This window comes from Mirounga leonina, unplaced genomic scaffold, assembly GCF_011800145.1.
Source record: "Mirounga leonina isolate KUSES-001 unplaced genomic scaffold, KU_Mleo_1.0 Mir_178, whole genome shotgun sequence".
Taxonomy (NCBI): domain Eukaryota; kingdom Metazoa; phylum Chordata; class Mammalia; order Carnivora; family Phocidae; genus Mirounga; species Mirounga leonina.
In genome coordinates, this window is record NW_023270464.1 from 5,784,494 (window position 1) to 5,797,531 (window position 13,038).

Here is a 13,038-nt window from a genome sequence, read left to right on the forward strand (position 1 = left end):
CTTGATCAAAACTCTTCAGAGTAGAGGCATAGAGGGTACATACCTCAATATCATAAAAGTCATCTATGAAAAACCCAGAGCAAATATCATTCTCAATGGGGAAAAACTGAGAGCTTTCCCCCTGAGGTCAGTAATGCACCAAAGATGTCCACTATCACCACTGCTATTCAACATAGTATTAGAAGTCCTAGCCACAGCAGTCAGACAACAAAAAGAAATAAAAGGCATCTAAATCAACAAAGAAGAAGTCAAACTCTCACTCTTTGCAGATGATATGATACTTTATGTGTAAAACCCAAAAGACTCCACCCCAAAACTGCTAGAACTCATACAGGAATTCAGTCAAGTGGCAGGATATAAAATCAATGCACAGAAATCAGTGGCATTCCTATACACCAAGAACAAGACAGAAGAAAGAGAAATTAAGGAGTCAATCCTATTTATAATTTCACCCAAATTTATAAAATACCTAGGACTAAATCTAACCAAAAAGGCAAAGGATCTGTACTCAGAAAACTGTAAAATACTCATGAAAGAAATTGAGGAAGACACAAAGAAATGGAAAAACGTTCCATGCTCATGGATTGGAAGAACAAATATTGTGAAGATGTCAATGCTACCTAGAGCAATCTACACATTCAGTGCAATCCCCATCAAAATACCATCCACTTTTTTCAAAGAAATGGAACAAATAATCCTAAAATTTGTATGGAATCAGAAAAGACCCCGAATAGCCAGAGGAATGTTGAAAAAGAAAAGCAAAGACAGTGGTATCGAATTCTGGACATCAAGCTCTATTACAAAACTGTAACCATCAAGACAGCATGGTAGTGGCACAAAAACAGACACATAGATCAATGGAACAGAATAGAGAGCCCAGAAATGGACCCTCAACTCTATGGTCAAGTAACCTTCAACAAAGCAGGAAAGAATGTCCAATGGAAAAAAGACAGTCTCTTCAACAAATGGTGTTGGGAAAACTGGACAACCACCTGCAGAAGAATGAAACTGGATCATTTCCTTACACCACACACAAAAATAGACTCAAAATGGATGAAAGACCTAAATGTGAGACAGAAATCCATCAAAATCCTAGACTAGAACACAGGCAGCAACCTCTTTGACCTCAGCCACAGCAACATCTTCCTAGAAACTTCGCCAAAGGCAAGGGAAGCAAGGGCAAAAATGAACTATTGGGGCTTCATCAAGATAAAAAGCTTTTGCACGGCAAAGTAAACAGTCAACAAAACCAAAAGTCAACTGACAGAATGGGAGAAGATTATTTCCAAATGACATATCAGATAAAGGGCTTGTATCCAAAATCTATAAAGAACTCATCAAACTCAACACCCAAAGAACAAATGATCCAATCAAGAAATGGGCAGAAGATATGAACAGATATTTTTCCAAAGAAGACTCTAAATGGGCAACAGACACATGAAAAAGTGCGCAACATCACTCAGCATCAGGGAAATCCAAATCAAAACTTCAATGAGATATCACCTCACACCAGTCAGAATGGCTAAAATTGACAAGTCAGGAAATGACAAATGTTGGCGAGGATGCAGTCAAAGGGGGAACCCTCATACATGGTTGGGGGGAATGCAAGCTGGTATAGCCAATCTGGAAAACAGCATGGAGTTTCCTCAAAAAGTTGAAAATAGTGTTACCATACGACCCAGCAATTGCACTACTGGGTATTTACCTAAAGATACAAATGTAGGGATCCAAAGGGGCACATGCACCCCAATGTTTATAGCAGCAATGTCCACAATAGCCAAACTATGGAAAGAGCCAAGATGTCCATCACCAGATGAATGGATAAAGAAGAGGTGGTATATATATATACAATGGAATATTATGCAGCCATCAAAAGGAATGAAATCTTGCCATTTGCAATGACGTGGGTAGAACTAGAGGGTATTATGCTAAAGGACATAAGTCAATCAGAGAAAGACAAGTATCATATGATCTCAGTGATATGAAGAATTCTTAATATCAGGAAACACAGTGATGGTTACTGGAGTGGTGGGGGGTTGGGAGGGATGGGGTGGGTGGGTGATAGACATTGGTGAGGGTATGTGCTATGGTGAGTGCTGTGAATTTTGTAAGACTGATGAATCACAAACCTGTACCTCTGAAAGAAATAATACATTATATGTTTAAAAAAGAAGAAGAAGAAGACAGTAGGAAGGGAAAAGTGAAGGGGGGAAATCGGATGGGGAGAGGAACCATGAGAAACTATGGACTCTGAGAAACAAACTGAGGGTTCTAGACGGGAGGGGGGTCATGGGATGGGTTAGCCTGGCAATAGGTATTAAGGAGGATATGTATTGAATGGAGCACTGGGAATTATATGCAAACAATGAATCAGGGAACTCTACATCAAAAACTAATGATGTTATTTATGGTGGCTAACATAACACAATAAAATAAAATTTTTAAAAAGGTCATTGAAAGAATACAGCCATAAAGTTGAGCTGCTATAGTACAGAAACTGGACATACTTGGATGCTTGAATATGGAATTCCATACTCCATAGCATTCCATACTTCAATATGGAATATATGCACAGGGAAAGGTAATAACATTGTACTTTATAAGCACTGCATTGTAAATGGAAAATGAAATTTCTTAAACCAAGTATATTTAAAATTGGCCACCAAAAAAAGAGAGAAAGATAAAGAAAGAGAGAGAGAGAGAGAAAGAGATAACCTAGATAAATAGGATGTTCTCTATTTTTTAAATGTAAGTTATTTAGAATTAAATTTGATTTCAAGGGGAACAAAAGTGAAAGTGAAGTATTGGGACTTCACTGAGATAAAAAGCTTCTACACAGTGATGGAAACCATAAAAAAACAAAACAAAACAAAAACACTAAAAGCTAACCTACAGAATTGGAGATGATATTTGCAAATGACATATCTGATAAAGGATTAGTATATAAAATCTATAAATAACTCATCAAACCCAACACCCCCCAAAAAGAATCCAGTTAAAATTGGGCAGAAGATATGAATAGACATTTTTCCAAAGAAGACATACAGATGGTTAACAGACACATGAAAAGATGTTGAACATCACTCATCATCAGGGGACTACAAAACAAAAGTACAAAAGATAGCACCTCACACCTGTCAGAATGGCTAAATTAACAAGACAGGAAACAATAGGTGTTAGCGAGGATATGGAGAAAGGAGAGCCCTCTTACATGGTTGGTGGAAATGCAAACTGGAGAAACCACTCTGCAAAACAGTATGGAGGTTTCTCAAAAAGTTAAAAATAGAACTACCCTGTGACCCAGCAATTACAATACTAGGTATTTACACAAATGATAAAAAAATAGAGATTTGAAATGGCATATGCACCCCCATATTTACAGCAGCATTATCAATAGCCAAATGATGTGAAGAGCCCAAATATCCACTGATCAATGAATGGATAAAGAAGTGGCATATATATGCAATGGAATATTACTCAGCAATCAAAAAGAATGAAACCTGGCCATTTGCTGTGATGTGGATGGAGCTCGAGTGTATTATGCTAAGCAAAATAAGTCAGAGAAAGACAAATACCATGTGATTTCACTCATATGTGGAATTTAAGAAACAAAATAAAGGAGCATAGAAGGAAAAGAGAGAGAGAGAAACCAAGAAACAATCTCAACTATAGAGAATAAACTGATGGTTACCAGAGGGGAGGTGGTTGAGGGGATGGGTTAAATATGTGATGGGGATTAAGGAGTGCACTTGTGATGAGCACCAGGTGTTGTTTGGAAGTACTGAATCACTAAATTGTACATCTGAAGCTAATATTGCACTGTATGTTAACTAACTGGAATTTAAATAAAAACTTAAAAAAAGAAAAAAAAAGGATTTTTTTAAAAGTTCTATTTCTAGTAGTACCATTTACATTCGCTTATATTAATTTTATAATTTTGAAATACTTTAGACCCTCATAGAAGTTGCAAAAATAGTACAAGAATTCCAATATATCTTTCATCCATCTTCCCCCACTGATGCCAATTTATATAGCCAAAGTACCAACTATCAAAACTATATATATATCACCTCTTCTGTATCCATTAATCTGCTGATGGACACGTGGGTTGTTTTGTTCTCATAGTTTGGCTATTGTAGATACTGCTCCTGTAAACATTGGGATGTATGTGTCTCTTTGAATTAGTATTTTTATATTCTTTGGGTAAATAACTGGTAGTGCAATTGCTGAATTACAGTGTAGTTCTGTTTTTAACTTTTTGAGGGATCATCATACTTTTTTTCCAGAGTGGCTGCACCAGTTTGCATTCCCACCAAGCATGTATGAGGGTTCCTCTTTCTCCATATATTTGCCAAAACCTGTTGTTTCTTATGTTGTTGATTTTAGCCATTCTGACAGGTGTGAGGTGATCTCTCATTGTAGTTTTGATTTTCATTTCCCTGATGATCAGTGATGTTGAGTAACTTTTCATGTGGTCCATTGGACATCTGGATGTGTTCTTTGGAAAAATGTATGTTCATGTTTTCTGACTATTTTTTGGATTGTTCATTTTTTTTTTTTAGGTGTTTAGTTTTATAAGTCTTTTTTAAATGTTTTGGATATTAACCCTTTATCAGATATGTCATTTGCAAACATCTTCTCCCATTCCATAGGTTGCCTTTTAGTTTTATTAATGTTTCCTTTGTTGTGCAGAAGCTTTTTTTTTTTTTTTTTTTTTTTTTTTTAGGAAGCCCCAATAGTTTTTTGTTTTTGTTTCCCTTGCCTCAGGAGACATATCTAGAAAGAAGTTGTTATGGCCGATATCAAAGACGTTACTGTCTGTGTTGTCCTCTAGGATTTTGATGGTTTTGTTTCTTACATTTAGCTCTTTAATCCATTTTGAAATTGAAGAGGACAGAAAGAAATAGAAAGACATTCTATGCTAATGGATTGGAACAACAAATATTGTTAAGATGTCTATACTATCCAGAGCAATCTGCACATTTAATGAAATCCCTACCAAAATACCACCAGCATTTTTCACAGATCTAAAACAAAATATCCTAAAGTTTGTCCAAAAAAGACCCTGAATAGCTAAAGCAAACTTGAAAAAGCTGGAGGCATCACAATTCTGGACCTTCAGTTATATTACAAAGAATAGTGATTTAGAATTACTTTATTTTTTATTTTATTTATTTTTAATTTTTTATTTAAGTTCAATTTAGTTGACATATACTGTATTATTAGTTTCAGAGGTAGAATGTAGTGATTCATCAGTTGCATACAAAATCCAGTGCTCATTACATCAAGTACCCTCTTTAAGGCCCATCACCCAATTAAAAATGCCATATGATTTCAATCATATGTGGAGTATAAGAAACAAAACAGATGAAATCGGGGGAAGGGAAAGAAAAATAAAATAAGATGAAAACTGAGAGTGAAGCAAACCATAAGAGACTCTTAACTATAGAGAACGAAGCGAGGGTTGCTTCAGGGGAGGTTGGTGGGGGGATGGGGTAACTGGGTGATGGGCATTAAGGAGGGCACTTGATGTAGAATTACTTTTAAAGAAAAGTGTAGAATTCCGCTGGGAGGCCATCTGGCTCTGGACTCATGTTTTTTGGGAGATTTTTGACTATCAATTCAATTTCTTTGCTGTTTATAGATCTGTTCAGGTTATCTATTTCTTTCTGTTTTCAGTTTTGGTAGTTTATATATTTAAAGGAATACATCTATTTCTTCCAGGTTGCCTAATTTTTGTATATAATTGCTCATAATATGCTCTTATGATTGTACTTCAGTGTTGGTTGTGATCTCTCCTCTTTCACTTACGATTTTATTTATTTGGGTCCTTTCTCTTCTTTCTGAGAAGTTTGACTAGGAGTTTATCTATCTTACTAATTCAAAGAACAAGCTCCTAGTTTCATGATCTGTTCTACTGCATTTTTAAATTTCTATATCATTGATTTCTGCTCTAATCTTTATGATTTTTCTTCTCCTGCTGGGTTTAGGTTTTATTTGCTGTTCTTTTTCCAGCTCCTCTAGATGTAAGGTTAGGTTGTATATTTGAGACTTTTATTGTTTCTTGAGAAAGATTTGTATTACTATATACCTCCTTCTTAGAATTGCCTTTGCTGCATCCCAAAGGTTCTGAACAGTCAGGTTTTCATTTTCATTAGCTTCCATGTATTTTTTAAATTCTTCTTTAATTTCCTGGTTGAACCATTCATTCTTTAGTAAGATTCTCTTTAACCTCCATGTATTTGTGGTTCTTCCATTTTTTTTCTTGTAGTTAACTTCAAGTATTAAAGCATTGTGGTCTGAAATTATGCATGGCATAATCTCAACCTTTTTGTACTGTTTGACACCTGATTTGTGACCCAGTATATGATCTATTCTGGAGAATGTTCCATGTACACTGGAGAAGAATGTATATTCTGTTGCTTTAGGATCAAGTGTTCTGAATATATCTGTGAAGTCCATCTGGTCCAGTGTGTCATTCAAAGCCCTTGTTTCCTTGTTGATCTTCTGCTTAGATGATCTGCCCATTGCTGTGAGTGGGTTGTTAAAGTCCACTACTATTATTATATTATTAACAATGATTTACTTTAATTTTGTCATTAATTGGTTTATATATGTGGTTGCTCCCAAGTTAGGGGCACAGATATTTATAATTGTTAAATCTTCTTGTTGGATAGACCCTTTTATTATGATATAGTTTTCTTCTTCATCTCTTATTAAAATCTTTGGTTTGAAATCTAGTTTGTCAGGGTTCCTGGGGGGCTCAGATGTTTAAGTGGTTGCCTTCAGCTCATCATGATCTCAGGGTCCTGGGATCAAGCCCTGCTTTAGGCTACCAGATCAGTGGGGAGTCTACTACTCCTTCTCCCTCTGCTTCTCCTGCTTGTGCACTAAATCTCTCTCTCAAATGAATAAATCAAATCTTCAAAAAAATAAAATAAAATAAAATCTAGTTTGTCTGATATAAGAATGGCTACTTCAGCTTTCTTTTGATGTCCATTGGCAAGATAAATGGCCCTTCACACCCTCACTTTCAAACTGGAGGTGTCTTTGGGTCTAAAATAAGTGTCTTATAAGCAGCATATTGGTGGGTCTTATTTTATTATCCATTCTGATACCCTATATCTTTTGACTGAACCATTTAGTCCATTTACATTCAGAGTAATTATTGAAAGATATGAAGCTGGGGGTGGAACAAGATGGCAGAGGAGTAGGAGACCTGGATTTCTTCTCTTCTCAGGAATTCAGCTGGATAGGCATCAAACCATTCTTAACACCTACAAACTCAACAGGAGATTGAAGAAAAGAAGAGCAACAACTCTCTGGACAGAAAAGCGACCACTTTCTGGAAGGTAGGACGTGCGGAGAAGTGAATCTGAGGTGATATCCAGGAGGATAGACTGCAGGGGAGGGGGCCTCCGTGGGCCACTTCTGGCAAGTGATAGAGCCACGGACCACAGAACTGGAACTTTTAGAAGTCTGCTCCACTGAGGGACGACACTCCAGTGGCTAAGCAGGGGGTGGAACCCTCGCTGGGACAGTGTGGTCTCAGAACCCTCAGGTCACAGAACCACTGGGGATGCCTGAGTGTGGCAGAGCTCCCAGGTATTGGAGCAGGGAAGATGGCTGCAGAGATGGAGCCGAGGCATGGGCTCTCAGCTTGGGATTGCCATAAACTGTGATCTGTGGCACAGAGAGGGCACTAGTCCTCCAGCAGGGACCCAACAAGTAGCAGATCCGGGGAGACTACCCTTAGTCACCCAGGAGGGGTGACACAGGAGCGCACCGCAAGGATCTGCTGGGTTTGGAGACTCCACATGGAGTTGGGTGCCAGAGATAGAAATGCTTGGTCACAGGCCGGGTAAGCATGGAGTGTGGCCAGAGACAGGGGAGACGGGAGTGACTGACTGCTTTTCTCTGGGGGCTCACTGAGGAATGGGGCCCGAGTTCTCGGCTCCTCCAGGGCAGAGATTGGGAGGCCTCCATTTTCACTCTCGTCCCCCAAAGCTGTACAGAAAGCTTGCAGGGTACAAAAGCTCCCAAGAGCAAACCTGAGTAGATTACATAGTCCGGACCGGGTAAGGGTGGGGCAATTCCGCCTCCGGCAAAGACATTTGGGAACCATGGCAACAGGCCCCTCCCCCAGAAGATCAGCAAGAACAGCCAGCCAAGTCCAAGTTTACTGATCAATGGGAATGGCAAAACTCCAGCACTAGAGGAATAATGCACATAGAATTCATGGCTTTTTTCCCATGATTCTTTAGTCTTTTAGAGTAAATTTTTTTAACTTTTTTTTTTTGAATTTTTCTTTTTCCCTTTTTCAACCAACATCTTATCAATCCCTTTAAAAAAAAAAAACATTTTTATTTTTCATTTTTAGAGTCATATTCTATCCCTTCATAGTAGTTACCTGTATTTTTGGCATATATATATATATGTTGTTCTCTCTTTAAAATTTTGAGATAGTTTCTTCTAACAGATCCAAATATACCCTAAATCTCTAGTGTATGGTTTTGTTCTACTCTCCTGCCTGATCACATTCTCTCCTTTTTTTTTCCCCTTTTTCCTAAATGTTCTTCTTTCTTTATTCAAACACCTTCTTATCAGTTCCTTTTATATTTTTTTTAATAATTTTCATCTTTAGAGTCATAGTCCATCCCTTCATCATATCAACCCTTATTTTTGTACATATATAAATTTTCCTTTCTTTAAAACTTTGGAAGGCACTTTCTTCTAACAGACCAAAATACACCCAAAATGTAGTGTGTGGCACTGATCTATACACCAGCCTAATCATATTTGATCATACTCTGTTTTTTTTGTTTTGTTTTGTTTTGTTTTGTTCTGTTTTTGTTTGTTTTTATCTTTTTCTTTTTTTTTTTCTTTTTTCTTTCTTTCCCTTTCTTTACCCCAGCTTCATGTCTTTCCTGATTGTTTAGAGTATATTTTCTGGGGATGTAGTTACCCTGTTAGCATTTTGTTCTCTCATTCATCTATTCTCCTCTGGACAAAATGACAAGACAAAAAAATGACCTTAAACAAAAGAATAAGAGGTAGTATGACTGCCAGGGACCTACTCAATATGGACATTCGTACGATGTCAGATCTAGAGTTCAGATTCATCACTTTAAAGATACTAGCTGAGCTTGAAAAAAGCATGGAAGTTATTAGAGAAACCCTTTCTGGGGAAATAAAAAACTAAAATCTAACCAAGTCGAAATCAAAAAGGCTATTAATGAGGTGCAATAAAAAATGGGGGCACTAACTGCTAGGAAAAATGAGGCAGAAAGAGAATAAGTGATATAGAAGACCAAATGATGGAAAATAAAGAAGCTGAGAAAAAGAGAGATAAACAACTACTGGATCATGAGGGCAGAATTCAAGAGATAAATGATACCATAAGATGAAACAACATTAGAATAATTGGGATCCCAGAAGAAGAAGAAAGAGAGAGAGGGGCAGAAGGTATATTGGAGCAAATTATAGCAGTGAAATTCCCTAATTTGGGGAAGGAAACAGGCATCAAAATCCAGGAATCACAGCGAACCCCTCTCAAAATCAATAAAGATAGGTCAACACCCCGACATCTAATAGTAAAACTTACAAATCTCAGAGACAAAGAGAAAAACCTGGAAGCAGCTCGGGGCAAGAGATCTGTAACCTACAATGGTAGAAACATTAGACTGGCAACAGACCTATCCACAGAGACCTGGCAGGCCAGAAAGGAATGGCATGATTTATTCAGAGCACTACATGAGAAAAATATGCAGCCAAGAATCCTATATCCAGCTAGGCTGTCACTGAAAATAGAAGGAGAGATAAAAAGCTTCCAGGACAAACAAAAACTAAAGGAATTTGCAACCACAAAACCAGCCCTACAAGCACTATTGAAAGGGGTCCTCTAAGCAAAGAGAGAGCCTAAAAGCAACATAGACCAGAAAGGAACACAGACAACATACAGTAACAGTCACCTTACAGGCAATAAAATGGCACTAAATTCATATCTTTCAATAGTTACCCTGAATTTACATGGGCTAAATGCCCCAATCAAAAGACACAGGCTATCAGATTGGATTAAAAAACAAGACCCATCGATATGCTGTCTGCAAGAGACTCATTTTAGACTCAAAGACACCCCCAGATTGAAAGTGAGGGGGTGGAAAACCATTTACCATGCTAATGGACACCAAAAGAAAGCTGGGGTGGCAATCCTTATATCAGACAAATTCGATTTTAAACCACAGACTATAATAAGAGATGAGGAAGGACACTATATCTTACTTAAAGGGTCTATCTGACAAGAAGATCTAACAATCATAAATATCTACCCTAACATGGGAGCAGACAATTATGTAAGCCAATTAATAACAAAAGCAAAGAAACACATTGACAACAATACAATAATAGTGGGGTACGTTAACATCCCCCTCACTGAAATGGACAGATCATCTAAGCAAAAGATCAACAAGGAAATAAAGACTTTAAATGACACACTGGACCAAATGGACTTCACAGACATATTCAGAACATTCCATCCCAAAGTAATGAAATACACATTCTTCTCTAGTGCCCATGCAACATTCTCCAGAATAGATCACATCCTACATCATAAATCAGGTCTCAACCAGTACCAAAAGATTGGGATCAGTCTCTGCCTATTTTCAGACTACAGTGCTTTGAAACTAGAACTCAATCTCAAGAGGATAGTTGGAAAGAACTCAAATACATGGACGCTAAAGAGCATTCTACTAAAGAATGAATGGGTCAACCAGGAAATTAAAGAAGAATTTTAAAAATTCATGGAAACCAAGAAAATGAAAACACAACTATTCAAAATCTTTGGGATGCAGCAAAGGCAGTCCTAAAAGGAAAGTATATAGCAAAACAAGCCTTTCTCAAAAAACAAGAAAGGTCTCAAGTACCCAACCTAACCCTACACCTAAAGGAGCTGGAGAAAGAACAGCAAATAAAGCCTAAACCCAGCAGGAGAAGAGAAATCACAAAGATCAGAGCAGAAATCAATGAAATAGAAACTAAAAGAACAGTAGAACAGATCAACAAAACTAGGAGCTGGTTCTTTGAAAGAACTAAAAGATTGATAAATCGCTGGCCAGTCTTATCAAAAAGAAAAGAGAAATGACCCAAATCAACAAAATCATGAATGAGAGATGAGAGATCACAAGAAACACCAAAGAAATACAACCAATTATAAGAATATATTCTGAACAACTCTATGCCAGCAAATTAGATCACCTGGAAGAAATGGATGCATTCCTAGAGATATATAAACTACCAAAACTGAACCAGGAAGAAATAGAAAACCTGAACAGACCTATAACCACTAAGGAAATTGAAGCAGTCATCAAAAATCTCCCAAAAAACAAAAGCCCAGGGCCAGATGGCATCCCAGGGAATTCTACCAAACATTTAAAGAAGAATTAATACCTATTCTTCTGAAACTGTTCCAAAAATTAGAAATGGATCAAAAACTTCCAAACTCGTTTTATGAGGCCACCATTATCTTGATCCCAAAACCAGACAAAGACCCCATCAAAAAGGAGAATTACAGACCAATATCCTTGATGAACATGGATGCAAAAATTCTCACCAAAATACTAGCCAATAGGATCCAACAGTACATTAAAAGGATTATTCACCACAACCAAGTGGGATTTATCCCTGGGCTGCAAAGTTGGTTCAACATCTGCTAATCAATCAATGAGCTACAAGATATTAATAAAAGAAAGAACAAGAACCATATGATCCTCTCAATAGATACAAAAAAAAAGCATTTGACAAAGTACAGCATCCTTTCTTGATCAAAACTCTTCAGAGTAGAGGCATAGAGGGTACATACCTCAATATCATAAAAGCCATCTATGAAAAACCCACAGCGAATATCATTCTCAATGGGGAAAAACTGTGAGCTTTCCCCCTAAGGTCAGGAACGCGGCAGGGATGTCCACTATCACCACTGCTATTCAACATAGTTTTGGAAGTCCTAGCCACAGCAATCAGACAACAAAAGAAATAAAAGGCATCCAAATCAACAAAGAAGAAGTCAAACTCTCACTCTTTGCAGATGATCTGATACTTTATGTGGAAAACCCCAAAGACTCCACCCCAAAACTGCTAGAACTCATACAGGAATTCAGTCAATTGGCAGGATATAAAATCAATGCACAGAAATCAGTGGCATTCCTATACACCAAGAACAAGACAGAAGAAAGAGAAATGAAGGAGTCGATCCCATTTACAATTGCACCCAAAACCATAAGATACCTAGGAAGAAATCTAACCAAAGAGGCAAAAGATCTGTACTCAGAAAACTATAAAATACTCATGAAAGAAATTGAGGAAGACACAAAGAAATGGAAAGACATTCCATGCTCATGGATTGGAAGAACAAATATTGTGAAGATGTCAATGCTACCTAGAGCAATCTATACATTCAATGTAATCCCCATCAAAATACCGTCCACTTTTTTCAAAGAAATGGAACCAATAATCCTAAAATTTGTACGGAACCAGAAAAGACCCCGAATAGCCAGAGGAATGTTGAAAAAGAAAAACAAAGCTGGCAGCATCAGAATTCCGGACTTCCAGCTCTATGACAAAGCTGTCGTCATCAAGACAGTATGGTCCTGGCACAAAAACAGACACATAGATCTATGGAACAGAATAGAGAACCCAGAAATGGACCCTCAACTCTATGGTCAACTAATCTTTGACAAAGAAGGAAAGAATGTCCAATGGAAAGAAGACAGTCTCTTCAACAAATGGTTTTGGGAAAATTGGACAGCCACCTGCAGAAGAATGAAACTGGACCATTTCCTTACACCACACACAAAAGTAGACTCCAAATGGTTGAAAGACCTCAATGTGAGACAGGAGCCCATCCAAATCCTTGAGGAGAACACAGGCAGCAACCTCTTCGACCTCAGCCACAGCAACTTCTTCCTAGAAATATTTCCAAAGGCAAGGGAAGCAAGTGCAAAAATGAACTATCAGGACTTCATCAAGATAAAAACCTTTTGC